This window comes from Periplaneta americana, chromosome 13 (genome assembly GCF_040183065.1).
Source record: "Periplaneta americana isolate PAMFEO1 chromosome 13, P.americana_PAMFEO1_priV1, whole genome shotgun sequence".
Taxonomy (NCBI): Eukaryota; Metazoa; Arthropoda; class Insecta; order Blattodea; family Blattidae; genus Periplaneta; species Periplaneta americana.
Genome location: NC_091129.1, coordinates 140,185,205 through 140,201,312, shown reverse-complemented (window position 1 = coordinate 140,201,312; position 16,108 = coordinate 140,185,205). Strand labels below are relative to the sequence as shown.

General features: G+C 33.9%; 1 protein-coding gene and 1 long non-coding RNA gene across 2 annotated transcripts in view; both read right to left on the bottom strand.

The window, feature by feature from the left end:
* The window catches only part of gukh (GUK-holder), a 637,347-nt gene that overhangs the window by 399,106 nt on the left and 222,133 nt on the right, over positions 1–16,108 (bottom strand). The window lies entirely within an intron of this gene.
* Positions 9,602–15,163, bottom strand: LOC138712508 (uncharacterized). The gene is made up of 5 exons (XR_011335725.1): positions 15,028–15,163; positions 13,908–14,064; positions 13,551–13,801; positions 12,729–13,288; positions 9,602–12,500 (listed from the first exon to the last, which is right to left on the bottom strand). It is a non-coding gene; the product is annotated as an uncharacterized lncRNA (long non-coding RNA).

Genomic DNA, 16,108 nt, shown 5'->3' with positions numbered 1-16,108 from the left:
TTCCTTCAGGCTGAAAGGATAGAGTAATATAGGATGATTCAGTTCGCATGACATTTTGACACGGACTCTGAATTTAGAGCAGCGGTGACCAAAGAGGGTTTCGTGATTACATCGTGTAATCACAGACATTCAAACGGGTACGAGGAGTTTCCTGTACATTGCTCTGTTTTTCATTCACGTACTGAAGGCAAGCAGTGGCGGTATCATGTCCCTCTACAAACTCTGTCTCTACAAGCAGTAATAGATGATTTCGTAAAGAATGAGAAGGAGAACTTCTTTGTTGTTCTGTCAGACAAAATGTAATATGTTTACTTTACTCAATGGTTCAATTAGGAATATAAAGAAATAGCCTATTAATTGCCACGCTGAATAATGTATTATTATATTATTATTATTATTATTATTATTATTATTATTATTATTATTACTGACCACTAAGTATGTGTTTATATAATTCTTCTGCACGTGCATGAATATTGATATTTTTAGATCTTCTCCCTAGACGGAAAAAATTATTAAGTTTTATCTCAATTTTAATCTTCTTAATCTTTAAATGAGGGTAACTATTTATTAGTTATTCATTTAATAATAGTATTGTAGAAAAACGGATTTAATATTATGTGCCAATGAACTGTTAAACGCCAGGAATTGACATGTCTTAAATCATAGCCAGGAAGAGAAAGATGAGATAATAAATGTAAGGAAGTCAGCTACCTAATGGGGTTTGAAATATCTCGTGCTCTAAAGCCTTTTAATAGAACAGAATTTCTCAAAAGAGTAATGATTAAAATAGCTTAAATAACTTGTTCATAAGAAGTTTTTATTTTGAAAAACTACGAATTTATCGATCAAGTATCGAGAGTAGAATTTAGAAAATTCCTGATTATATTCAAGAGGAAGGTTAAAAAAAGAAACAAGAAAAACCGTATATTAATTACTGTCTCTTGATGACAGCGGTGACATTACTGATACAGCAAAGCTTGAGATTTTTATCCGCGGGATTGATCAAGACGTTAGTACAGGAACCACCACTGGTTGTAGTTTTCATGCCAACTACCTTTCCTCCGTCTTCTTACTTCATAGACTGTCTGTCGCATGTAATCACTAGAGGTCCAGTTTTGGTCACCGCTGATTTAGAGTCAAAGAATCAGAAGTTGGACTCAGGAATTGAAGTCAAGGTCATGAAGTCAGAACTTGAGCTAATTTCGGACACAGTCAGACTCTTTATGCCGATATAAAGTTAAAAAAAAGTTAAAAAGTATATATATATATATATATATATATATATATATATATATATACATACATACTTTTAATTCTTTCCTGGAAAAATACATTTAATTACATATAAAGTAATCCTGAATTGTACGTAATTCGCTTTTCTAAGTAGTAGTCTTTTAAAATCTAGTTTGAATTGGAAGTATGTTTGTTCCCTTTGATACGTAATAAAGTTTCATTTTAACCATTTCCTACAATTCTCAAGGTCAGCTGCGAGATGCGGGGAACATACAAGTCATGTGACAGTGAACACTGCTGCTTCTTTAAATCACTGCCCTCAAGGTAGGCTGACCAGACGTCCCCGGTTTTGAGTTGCTGTCCCCTGGGAGTAAATGTACCCGTTTTTGTCCCCAAAAGTTTTGATTTTGCTTCAGTAACATTTTACACGTTAATATTTAAGTATCGTGATGAAAGTGCTGCGATTCATGCACATTTCTGAACGGTTCTCAGTACGAGACAGAAGAACCAGCGAGCACAGTATGAGATATTCTGCACTTTTTGAGAAGAACATAGCATCTTTGTCTTCAGTGGCGTTGCGCGGAAATGTTAGAACTGCCGCAGTGTCCATTTTTAAGCTGTTAAAAAAATAAGGAATTTTATGACAAACCGACAGGTGAAAAGTGGTATGATGTTTTTCAAACATTTGAAAAAAAACATTCCATTCCATTTGAAAATCTTCTCAAAATAATGTCATTAATCATGTGTCTATTAGTCAGTAATTCATAATTTGAAAGATTTTTCTCCACAATGAACTCAATCCGGACTGACGAAAATTCAAGAGTGAAAATCGAAACAGTTAAAGCTTTGTTACAAGTGAAAACAAACTTTAATTTCTCACGTGAAGAATTTAGTGTGAAGCTGTATGAAAATGAACAGATCCTTAAAGAGATACATTCTTCAGACAAGTACTTGTAAAATGTGTGTTAGAGTTCGATGTGTACAATATTATGTGAAAGACTTCCATGCATGCATCAGTACTGAAATTGAATTCTTAGTGGCTGTAATTATGCATAGAAGTTACGTGCGTTTATCCATTTGATTAAAACAGTTAAGATACTCTACAAATTTTGTGTGCGAAGTACTATCATTGTATCTACTGTTACATGTATTTTATGCAACATTTCAACGGAGAGTGACTAGATAAGCGTTTGTGGTTTTTCTTGAAAATGTCGATGTCCCCCTGCAGGACCATAAAAAATCTCGTCAGCCTACGCTCAAAATTTACACATCCAAAGCCAATACAGAGCCGGCAAGCTACGTTTTTATATACATGCCAGTTTATCTTCTTCCTCACGGGACATGTTCCAAACACTTGAAAATAGTTGTAGGTCACTCATTATCTGTCTAGCAATCATGTGTGATAGGGAAAGGAAGAGCTACTCGCTAGAATATAAAGTTAGATTTATAAAAGAAGTTGAAGAAAATTCCAACAAAACAAAATTGAGATTGCAAGAGGATTTTAATAGCATGCATAATATAAAAATTAATAATAAGAGGCCTTAAAGTGTGATGAGTTATGATTGAAGAAAAAATTTCATAGTACATGTAGCCAATGTAGTGAATTTATGTTAAACATTAAGAGTGCTATTCATAGACATTTCGCTAGCCCGCTCTACGAGCGTGCTAAACAGGATTCATATAATATCATATCACTAACACTGGTTTATGAATACGAAAAACGTTACTTCGCTGATCATCCACCGAAAGCCCGCGCTAAGAATGTCTATGAATACGGCCCTAAAATTGTATTCCCTTTCTATTCATTAAAACACATTTGGACAATTTATAAGAATTCTTAAATGCTCCCAGCTCTCTATGTTCTGCTAAACTGTTTCATGATCATTGGAAAATTATTTATCTTATATTCAAACCTTATTTAAACGTAGTAATGGACATTTTTCTTAAATAAACGCGTAGTATGCAATACAATTGCCACGAAATTAAGAGTCTTCTGGTTTTCGTAGACCAATTATTTTTTATCCAGCTCACAAATTTGTTTTGATTCCACAAGCACGGGTGACGTAACTCAAGAGCATATCTGTACTCTTTAATCATAACAATGAAAGTATTGAATTTTTAACAATGACCCAGCAGGATATAACAGCCAAACTTTTCTACCTCCCAAACACACTGACAACAAACACTGACGATGTCCAGAACATTCAAATAGGATTCCACAGTTTAAAGGACTTTCAAAATAAAATTTTATACGCTATATTGCACTAAATAATCCAAGCAAAACCAAGGTCCGAAAATGCAGGGAATGATGACTGTATAATGCAAGTGCTGAAGGGTTTACTTGAGTTGTTTGCAGTAAAGTGTCTTGTAGCTTATATGGTTTCCTACCACAAACTTCAACGTAGAAAGTGAGAGGGGGTTTTCTAGTCGTTCTTATAGACAGGGGAACGAGCCTTCGTTCTGACAATCTGAAACGATGATGTGCTTGTATTTTGGTGATAAACCGTGAAAAGTGATTTTGAAATTTTAAAATGTTCTATTATGTTCAGTTTTGAAGCATTACGCAATAAGACATCCTGTTAACGACTAATAATAATAATAATAATAATAATAATAATAATAATAACGAAAAATCTTAACTTTTTTTCACGAAATATAGCTGCACTTCTTCATTTATGATTTAAGCACTACTTTAGGGAATTTTAATTCGCTACAAAATAGGAGCTTTAGAAATACCAAGTAGGAGTGCGAATAGTAGAAAAATAACAAAAATAGGAGTATTCGTACTAGGAGTAGCAAAAGTAGATATAGCAGGAGTAGCAAAAGCAACAGTAGAAAAAGAAGGAATAGCGTGAGTAGCAATACGCAAGAAATACCAAGCAGTGGTAGGAGTACGAGTAATAGGAAAGTAACAAAGTGGGAGTGGCAGAAGTAGCAAAAGTAGAATTAGCAGGCGTAGCAAAAGCTGGAATAGAAGGAGTAGCAAAAGTAGGTATATTATGAGTAGACTTCGAAGTTGAGGCACATTATCTCTTTATGTGCATACGGGATAGAACAGCGTTTACAAAGCAATTGGCAAAGTAGGCCTCTGCCCTCATACACGTACCAATTCAATCGAATGGAGCTGTTGTAATACGTAACACAGGCCCAGCGAGGGTAAAAAGAATAAACTTTCGCATGAAGGGCAAACATAAATATTATGTTGGATAGAATACACTGTATTATTGTTTGTCAGGTGTAGAAAAATAACTTTTTTCTTAGGTCTATAAACAGTTATTTAGAGCAATACTATTTACAAAGCTACTTTGTATTAATAATAATAATAATAATAATAATAATAATAATAATAATAATAATAATTTATCAGAATATTAGAACATGCATTTATTTGTTAATCAAGATGAATTACAGTATAAGGAAAAGAAGCGACATAAATATCAAGTAGAAGGCAGAAAAATTAAACTTGTCTTTTTTAATTTGGTTATTTTACGACTGCAATGGTTATCTAGCGCCTGAATAAGATGAAGGTGACAGTGCCAACAAAATGAGTCCAGGTTCTAGCGCCGAAAGTTACGCAGCATTTGCTCTTAATAAATTGAGGGGAAAACTTGTCTCAAAATAGTACTGTAAGATTAATACCAAAGAAACAATATGTTCTATTTAATATAAATCTAACGTCCATAAGAGAAGAACTCGTGTTCTGGGAAAATTGACCATACTGTAGCTTAATATAATTATTATTTCCAAGAAATGAAGGTAATATATTACACTTAAAATGAAAACAATTCGAGTATTGTATTTAGTAAGAATTTAATATTACTAAGAAGTCAGAATGAAAGTTTCCTAGGTTAACTTGATAGTAAAAGAGTAAATTGAGAATAAAATGAATTAAATTGAAATATCATCAAATCATAAAATAATTAAAATATATACGTCAAAAATATTATAGTAATTATTTAAATAGCGTATTCTACATATTTTTTAATTTTCAAATTGAATTTAAATATTGCTTCGAAATAATGTCATTACAAATTTTTAATCCGTATTATTGTTTTTTTTTTGTCAGCAATTGTCACGCATTTTGCCTCTTGAAATATCTTTCTTCTTGTAAGGATTTTTTTTTTCGTGGAATAAAGTTAATAACGTATATTAAAAGACGTGTTCCAATTGAATTTCTTTTAGATATCGCAACGATTTCACGTCCTCCCAGCTCTCCCAGCTTCAGTGCTAGTACATACCTCCAACCAGACCTAGACAGACAGCGCAAAGGATAGATCCGATAGATGGAAAAAGTAAACAAATCCTAGCCTGTTTCCTCCACCTCCGTCCAATACTCCGCTATCAGTTAACTTGTATCTCTCCGACTGGGACCTCAACTTCGAAGTCTAATTATGAGTAGCAATAGTAGGAGTAGCAGAAATAGCAAAAATATGAAAAAATGTATGGTTTATTTAACGACTGCCGAGGTTATATCAGCTCGCCGGTGTGCCGGAATTTTGTCCCGCATAAATTACATACACTGTTCTAAAGGTTGAATAATTTGAACAACTTGTGCTGTGTACAGTATATTAATGTTCTTAAGATAGTATTTACTTCAATTACCAATCAGAAAAAGAGATTAGTGATACAGTGTGTTGCAAAACTCCATACTCAAACTTCTAGTGATGGTAAAAACCAAAACAAAGATTTTTCGTTAAATAACCATAGGTCGGAAACCAATAGGAATTTTGTCCTGCAGGAGTTCTTTTACATGTCAGTAAATCTACTGACATGAGCCTGTCGCATACACTTAAATGTCATCGACCTGGGCCGGGACCGAACCTGCAACCTCGAGCACAGAAGGCCAGCGCTATACCGACTGCGCTACCCAGGCCGACTCAATAATATGAATACCAAGAAGAGCAATGATACGGATTTAAGAATGTAAAGCTTATTTGCGGACAATTAGGTCATTATAATTCTGAAAATGCATTACAACGCCCTGTACATATTTATATAGGTTATGCTGTTGTTTTCTGTTATACGTATCCGAATAAATATGACATTGTAATGTTTAAATTACATACACTGTTCTAAAGGTTGAATAATTTGAACAACTTGTGCTGTGTACAGTATATTAATGTTCTTAAGGTAGTATTTACTTCATTTACCAATCAGAAAAAGAGATTAGTGATACAGTGTGTTGCAAAACTCCATACTCAAACTTCTAGGGATGGTAGAAACCAAAACAAAGATTTTTCGTTAAATAACAATAGGTCGGAAACCAATAGTTACGTCTATCGTCACCTTCAAACGCAGACAACAGTTACGTCATACGTCACCTTCGAACTCATCGCTGAGTAGAAACAGGCATCTCTGCGCATCACAAACACGTCACAATTAGCAAACTTCACACATCTTCTACGTGGCATATTCGGTGAACATTGGATTGGCTGGGGTGGGCCCATTTTGCATGACCTGCTCGTTCTCCTGACCTTACCGCACTCGATTCTTTTGTGTGGGGACATTTAAAGAGTTTAGTGTATGAAACGTCAATTGTGTCAGGGGAGGACCTCGTTGCTCGGATTCTTGTAGCTGCCGATCACTTATAACATCAACATGGAGTATTTCAACGTATGAGATACGCAATATCACGTCGTTGTACATCATGTATTGAAACAGGAGCCGCACGTTTGAACAATACCTGTAAACAAAATGTCACCAAAACCAATTTAAATGGTTACCACACTCTCAATGTCTGTCAGCAATGTCTGCGTTCGAAAATTATGACTGGCGTAACTATTGCTTACCGACCTATGGTTATACAGGATGTTAAAAAATAACGTTTACAACGTTTCAGGGATGATAGAGGAGGTAAAAACAAACATTTGTTTTAAGTGACAAAACTTTAGCAGATGCGCCGTTTTGCCGCTAGATGGCCTGAAGGATAGATGACTTGACTTCAGACACAACACACACTGGTTTGTGCACGACCACCTTGTAGGGCCTTATCTGTTCCCTAACACTCTCCGTGGTGGTAATTATTTTGTTTTTCTACGCGACGTCCTACCAGAACTTTTAGAAAATATCCCATTGAACATCAGAGAACGAATATGGTTTCAGCATGACGGTGTCCCTCCACACTTTGATCGTCGTGCCAGGAACCACCTAAATGCTACATTCCTCTATCGTTGGATTGGCAGGGGTGGGCCGGTAACGTGGCCACCTCGATCACCGGACCTAACCCCACTGGATTTCTTTTTGTGCGGAGACATGAAACGTCTTGTGTATGAGACACCGATCGATACGGCAGAAGACTTAGTTGCTCGCGTTGTTGAAGCTGCACATGTTATTCGAGACAATGTTGGCCTTTTTGAGCGTTGCAGACACTCCATAGTACGAAGGTACCAGTTGTGCAATGCCTTCAATGAACGGCCGTTTAAACACCACCTCTAAAACGACAATTGGTCTTGTTCGTTATGGATTATACTAACACTTATGTACACAATAAACGGCGCATCTGCCAAAGTTTTGTCACAAAAGATATTTGTTTTTACCACCGCTATTATCCCTGAACGTTGTAAACGTTATTTTTTAACACTCTGTATAACGAAAACTCTTTGTTTTGGGATCCTTTACCATCCTTAGAAGTTTGAGTATGGAGTTTTGCAACATCCTGTATCAATTACTGTTAATGTAAAATTACATAATTCGGCCATGCCAATAAGCTTAAAAGGTTACGCTGAAATATGGTTAAGTATAATCAAGATGCTTAAAAATTTTCTATTTCAGAATTTTCTAGGAAATTTTCATCCCTAGCTACACAGTGACTGCATGGCAAGCGATGACGTAACTCCAGTCAATTGCGGCCTGCATACCTCAGACAGCACCTATTCTAAGTGGCCCCTGATCCCCCATTAGCGCGGGCCGGCAATGTGTCACCGCGTAATTAAACGCCCTGCGCGCATTCGGGTCACGTGCGGGATGATGGAGCGCTTAATTTGACAGTGCGAAGAAGCGGCATCAGCTGTCCGGGCTAGCACTTGACAGGGCTGTACACCACGCGCCGTTCAACAGTCTTCAAATGTTGGTCCAGTAAATTGATCAGCTAAATCATCACGGATTATATTATCAGTTTACTACTTCCGCACCTAAATCATATGGACAGAGTATATGAAAACATCCCATTTTCATGTAACCCCTGGGTTCCTATCAGTGGCGGCTGACTGACTGAGGCAAGTGAGGCCGGGCCTCAGTCACTTGGCTTAACTGAAATCAAATTTTGTGTTTTTATATAATATATTAGTTATTTGAATGAAGCATATATCGCTGTAGAAGCATTTGAAAACTTTGATGTATATAGACCTGTTTTGCAGTCAAATTTGTTCCTGAGGCCAGGATCGCTCGTGCCGGGTCTGGCTTGTGATGTATATAGACCTGTTTTGCAGTAAAATTTGTTCCTGAGTCCGGGATCGCTCGTGCCGGGTCTGACTTGTGATGTATATAGACCTGTTTTGCAGTAAAATTTGTTCCTGAGGCCAGAATCGTTCGTGCCGGGTTTGGCTTAATGCATTTCATGTCCTTTCGCGGGCTTTGAGTTTACGCTTAAAACGTTGTATAGTGAGGATCACGTAAGTTCAGTTCCCAAACAGCAAATATTTCCGCCTTGTCAGTGTTGCCAACTGTTACCAGATATCACCACATGTAGTAAAATCACGATCCTATGTACTGAATGACTTCTTTACTCACCGTACTTTACCTTAATGTTGGAAGGTTATTCTAAATAGTTTCAATAATAATGAGAAATGTATTGCTATGTTCTATTCTTTTATTCCTTTACATTATTATTAGTATTAGCATTAATAGGTTACTAGACGTAAATATACAACAAAGTATAGTATATAATATTCAAGAATCAAATCTGTTCCAAGACCAATTAAATTATTGTCACTTCACTTCAAAGATTCCAGCGTACATATACTGTACTTCCTAAAGGTAGATAAATTAATAACCAATTGACTTTTGGTTGGAATTCGAATGAACTTCTGATTATCTTTTGAAATTAGTAAGGAAATGGATAATACAACTAGGCTAAAACTGAAATAATAATAAATCAACTTAAAAAATTATTTTGGTCCTTAAAAGCCATAAGTAATTTCACTTCTAGATACCTTTTTAAAGATTTCATTTGTTTGTAAATTGCTTAATAATGCTACACTTACACTTATTATTTCTGCAACTCCACGTCTGTCATTGAAAAAATGTATGATACATAACTGTGAAGTCTCTTTTTGGCTCTTGTGTCCTAAATTTAAATAAGAAAAAACAAATGATTCAAGAAATGTGAGCTGGTGAAAATTAAATACTCAATTAATAAAATAATTACTACCAAAAGAATATTTTATTAATTCTATACAAAAGATGGATTACACAGAACAGATGGCCAGAAATCATAGATTTATACACAACATTCAGCATGAAACGATCATCAAAAAATGCTTTTTGTACACAATAACATCTTTCAAACGAAGTGATAAGTAATAACTACAATTAATAATTATCTACAAGCTGTAAAAGGGAATAAAATAGTATATTGTTGAAATTAGGGGGTTATGGTTTATTACGTGTATTTATAATTTTAATTACTTTTTCTACATTTAATTATATTTTAATTTCTATTAGATTAGTTGGTGGTGTGGTTGTTAGTTTTATCTGTGTACGTCAGACTATTAAGGAAAAACTGAAAGAAATATTAAATCTACTATCTACTTTATATAACAATATTTAATCAAGAACTGAATATTACTATTAATTTAATAACATATGACCCAAAATATCTCCAAGTCCAGACAATACACATGCTGATTTTCTTAAACATGTTGGCAAACAAGCAAACTCACTACTTTTATCTTGTAATCTCATCTAAAATACAATATCTGTCTGGAGAAAATCTACCATAACATCAATTTTGAAAAGCAATTATTCAACTAATATCTTTTCGAGTTATCGACAGATACCACTTACTAGTATGATAGCCAAAATTATGGAAGAGATGATTTCATAGATTGAATTGGTTCCTGGAATCTAGTAACTAACTTTCATTTTATTGGGTTGACTTTAGAGAATTGCATTCAACAAATGGACAGATTTTAAATTTTAGTCAAGATATTAAAGATATTTTAAACAGAAAACAAAACAACTTAACAATTTTAATTTATTTTCAAGGATCATATGGCTCTGTAGATATAAATCACTTAAGAAATTGCAAACTTAGGGTGTCCATGATAAAGTGTTACACTGGGTCAGTGACTTGATTATTTGATTCATTGTCACAAATATGTAAATAGAGACAGATTCATCTGGGCTTCCCACATTGTTGTTTTCAGGAATACATTTTCCAATATTAATGTCGATGGTCTAACTAAAGAAATAGATCTTATGATAATCTCATCATTTGCAGATAATATGGTTGTCTAGAACAAAAAATCACAGTCTACAAATATTAATAAACTGAGCCAAAATCCCAACAGACTTTTTGACTCTACTTGGAGAACTCAAACTTGCTCAATTAAGGGAAACTTTACTAATAAAACACAATCCCAAGTTATTTCAAAATGAATAGTATATAAGTTAACTTTAACAGATGATGTTAAGAAATGTGATACTTCTCCAGACATTTTAAAAATCATTAGAAACGATAAATGATCTGGTCAGTGAGTGACTACATACAGTATTTTTTATAGATGGATCCTGTTTACCAAGCCATAGATGTAGTGGTGTTGTAGTACAATACCAGTATATTCCCTTTTACAGGAAATTATATTCAAACACTTGTTTGCCCCATTTTAACCGTGACAATGCTTTTTAGCATTTTAAACATTCCGGTTATTGTATTGTGTTTAGTGAAAGATTTTAGATAAGGGTGCAAATAGCCATAGTAGCTGACGCGCCCTTTTTAAACGCCACTAACTAACTAACTAACTAACTAACTTCAAACACTGACTAATTTTGATAGTGAAAATTTAGATACACTTTTAAGCTTACAAAATCTCCAGTATCGACTTCATAAATCTGAGAAGGCTGTCATACTATCAGATTCAAAATCAGATGTTCTTGCTGCAGTAATGGACGTAACAGCATGAAATCTCAATATTTTACAGTGTTTTAATATTTTAAGCAAAATGGTCGAATTACATCGATGACTGGTACTTCCGTGGATCCATGAACTTCATGGAGTGGGAGGTAATGAGGTAGCTGAAAGGTAGCAAAATTACTGTAAGGTTATCTATACCTGCATCTTACCACACTGTTAAAAGAATAACAAGATCAGTACATGACAATGTGGTAACAAAAATCGGAATGATTCTAAAGCAAATGAAAAAATTGCAATAGGCCATCCGGCATCTGCTCCACGATGGAGGAAAATCCTCAGAAGAAACCAACTAATCAGACCAAATGGGGGATCCAAACTACCCTCGAGTGCAGCTCTGAATTTGCAGGCCAACGAGTCTACCGACTAAGCTACATTGGTGGCTCCACTAAAAATATGAAGTACATGGCACTCAGATTATTAAATTGACAAACCTAAACAATTATTCATCAGTTAAGCTATAAAATATAATACATAGCAAGCAAGTTAATTCAATTTAAAAGTATAAACAATTCAATCAGTTGAAATATACAGAAACTGATAATAAATATCATGCAAATTACTTCACATTACAAGCATAAACAATTCATCACTTGTGGTATACAGCCTACTATTTAATTTACAGCACATACAATTCATCAGTTAAGCTATAGACCTACAGTCTACTATTCAATTTACAGCATATATAATTCATCAATTAAGCGAAACAAAAATATAGTACAATACATAGTAAAAATAATACACCTAATTTAATAACTGAACTTCTATGAAAATCTACAGTGGCAGTACTCATATTATGACAGGCCATGATTGTCTCAAATATTTACAAAGAACTGATATTTCAGAATCTCCCCATGCCATTTCTGAAATCTCAATGAAGATATGGATCATTGTATTGACTGTTTAACTTTACATAGCTTTCAATCATCTGGTTAAATATTGGAGTGCAAGATAACAAATGACATCAACTGCTGAACACTTGGTATCAATCAACCAACAACTTCATTACATTAAAGGGGAAAAAAAACTGAAAGAATTAATTGTATATAGACACAACACATAAGACAAGGCCGCTTCAGAACAGTAATTGGCAAGGCTCTGTTGTTTTAGGATTCTTATGTAGATTCAATTTCACCTGAAAGAAAAAAGTAGCATCTATAAGTAGTAGTAGTAGTAGTAGTAGTAGTAAAGATAATAATAATAATAATAATAATAATAATAATAATAATAATAATGACTGTAAAGTATGGAAATTAATATTGCAATGTAATATCAAAAGGTGATTTCACACCATCAACTCTTATCATTTAGTACAACTCTTATCATTTAGTACAACAAATCTATTATATTCAGTTGCAATCACCAGTAGCTGTTCTTTCCTCCATTTTGTTGTTGGCTGATTTTTCACAAGTCTGCTATGATATGCAGCACTATCCATGACAATAACGCATTGCCCTAATGTTCTCAGGTCAACAACTGTGTTTGCACCCACTTCTCAACTACAGGGCTATTCATAGCACTATGGTAGTCCTGACTTTTCTTTCAATTGCATGAAAAAATTAAATCAGCACCTGCAATAAAAATTATACCTGGGCATATAATTATGTCACATGAATTCACAGCATTTAAATAAAGAAAATAAAACATAACATAACATAACATGACATGACATGAGATCCTCTTTGGTGAAAGGCTTTCCCACGTTTTTATTTAGTCACCAATTTTTATATTTTTGTACCCTGATTTAAAAAATTACTCTTGCCAAATTTACGTAAAATATAAATCAATATAACTTACCGAGTATAAATCCACCTTTCGTTCCGGCATCTAATCTTCCACCCTCATTTGTTGGTCTATGAATAACACCATTCATGTCACTGGAAACTTCACCTGGTTTATTTCATGAATAAGTGGGTGATCATACTTAAAAAAACAGAGAGAGAAAAGCAATTCACATTGACACTCTAAGAGACACAAAAATTTTAAAGACAGGAAAACCGTTCAAGAATTTTATAACTAACCTCTAGTTATAATATGAAACTATTAATTGCAAAACATGTTGTTCCCACCTGAATTCATTACTAGTAGCCTATATTAATTGCAATTTCATATTCCACATAAGTGTTAATCTATTTGTTAGTAAAAAATTCAATCACTCAATGTCTCACAATACATTGAAATTTACCATTCATAAAAATCCAAGTCTCATCCAAGAATACTACGGGTTTAGGGTTCTCACGCTCCACATTTCTTATATATTCTCTTAAAAACGAATAACATCACTTTCTCATACATGTGTATAAGGATCCCCTTTGCTCCATAGAAATTTCATCTCTTTCAAAATTTTTTTCACCGATGATAAGGATACTCTAAATAAATATGTTTCATAATCATCATTCATATGTTCCAGAACTTTTGCTGCTGTTAGTACTTCCCCTGTAACAGTAAATGAAAATTATGCCATATTTTTATACATAGGCCTATGACTAATATCAGAATTACATTGCATAAATCAACACAATAATTCCTGTAACTTCCCTACCTTTATGTAACTTGTCATAAATAAATCTCGCAATTGCATCTTTCGTAAAATCATCAGCATCAGTCACTGGATGTTTACGTAGTCTATGTTTTCCTGGTGTCACGAGTGGGGTCCCCTTGTGTGAATTGATCACTTTCGTGGCTGTAGTTAAGCCAAGCTGTAATAACAAACAATAACATAATACTTCTAAAAATTGTTATATCATAAAATTCATGCATAATACCAACATTTACAGCTATATGAATAGAAAATGATCAACATGTTAGGTTGGGTCTACGATAGGTTTAAGTAGGCTAATATTTAGGTAATTCTCCAGAAAAGCTACACCAAAGAAGGCATAATTTTATTTTGTTTAATTGATTTCTGTGATATTTACATAGTGATGAACACGTGGTTTTAGTGCACAGCCACAAATACTTTCAGCACAAAAATCCTTTGACACTTACCTGTATATTCTAATGCATTGTTGTAGTCCCTCCCTCAAACTTGTTACTAATTACCAATATAACATGCGAGAGGTCCAGGACGAAGAGAAATGGTTAGTTTCCCAGTAGTGCGTCCTCGTCCTCTCGAGTGTTATATCTTAACAAGTACTTTGGGTGGGGTAGCTTTTCTGAAGAAACACCATATTTAATATTACTTAGACCAGTCATGAATAAATTATTCAGCCAGAGTCAACGTTCCTATGCTTTATAGAGTATGTTATATAGTTATTATATAAAACTGAATTATTTTTAAGCACCATAACAGGCCAACATTCATGTAATATTTGCTGCAATATCAAGTTAATAATTACAATATGACTTGTATTTTCTTCGGCCGATGTGGCATGTAAATTGTGATCTGAACGGTTAATTTAATACCAAAAGAGAAAACTGGAAATTTACTTTCGTGCTGTTTGATTACTTGTTCGTCTAATTTGTAAATGTATTTAAGCTATCACCTACTGCAGTATTACAGTATCTTAAATGTATTTAGTTTGGCAATATGAAAATCACTGACTTGATTAAACATTAGGCCTAACCTAAAAATTTGTTTTGTTTGACCACAATCATGAAATTATTAGTGCAAACTCCTAAAACTGAATACCACTTTGAAATGTATGCTTAAGAATACTTACTCCTAATAATTGTCCTATTCTGGTTGTAATTGCTGTCTCCGTTAGCATAATTCCTTCTTCATTATCTTCTTTCTTCAACTCATTATACACGTGAACTACAGATTTCTGAAGCGTACTCTGAATGCCACACATTTTCTTCCTTTTTTTTCATTTTTTTTTTTTTTTTTTCATTTATTTATTTTATTCCATAGATCTTACATGAGCAATGAAGCTTTAAGATGTGGAACATGTCAACATTTTACAATATTACAATTACAATTTTTACAAATTTTTATAGTTTTACAATTTAGTAATTTTCTACAATTTTTACAATTTTGTACAATTTTTTTACATTTTTCTACATTTTTTTACATTTTTTTACATTTTTTTACATTTTTTTACATTTTTTTTTTACATTTTTTTACATTTTTTTACATTTTTTTACATTTTTTTACATTTTGGCGAGATGTAGTGAGATGAGATGAGGTCCGAGGATTCGCCAAAATATTACCCGGCATTTGCCTTTTCGGTGGGGGAAACCTCGGAAAAACCCAACCAGGTAATCAAATCAAAGGGGGTAATCAAATCAAAGGGGTTGATGTCAAGGACTCGCCATAGACCATCCGGCTTCAGTCCCACGGCTGGGGAAAACCTCCGAAGAAACCAAAGTCCAAAGGGGGGTCCAACCCAAGCCCGAACGCAGCTCCGGATCAGCAGCCCAGCGAGTCTGTCGACTGACCAACATCGATGGCTCTACTAAAAGTATACAATACATAGCCAATCAGATTATTAAATTTACAAACGCAAACGATCATTCATAAGTTGAGCTATATTATAATACAAAACAATTTTATTAAATTTAAGGCATAAACAATTCAACCAGTTGTGATATACAGAAACTGATAATACATATCATGCAACACTATTTCATTTTTTTGACATAGTAATAAAAATCTAAACACGAAAGAAATTCATTAAAATTTGAAATAATATTTCTATCCATTACCCACGTGCATTATCACGCCCAAGTATATTATATTCATTCGTACTTATCTGACTATTCTTGAATTATAACCACAACGCAACACATAACATAACTATT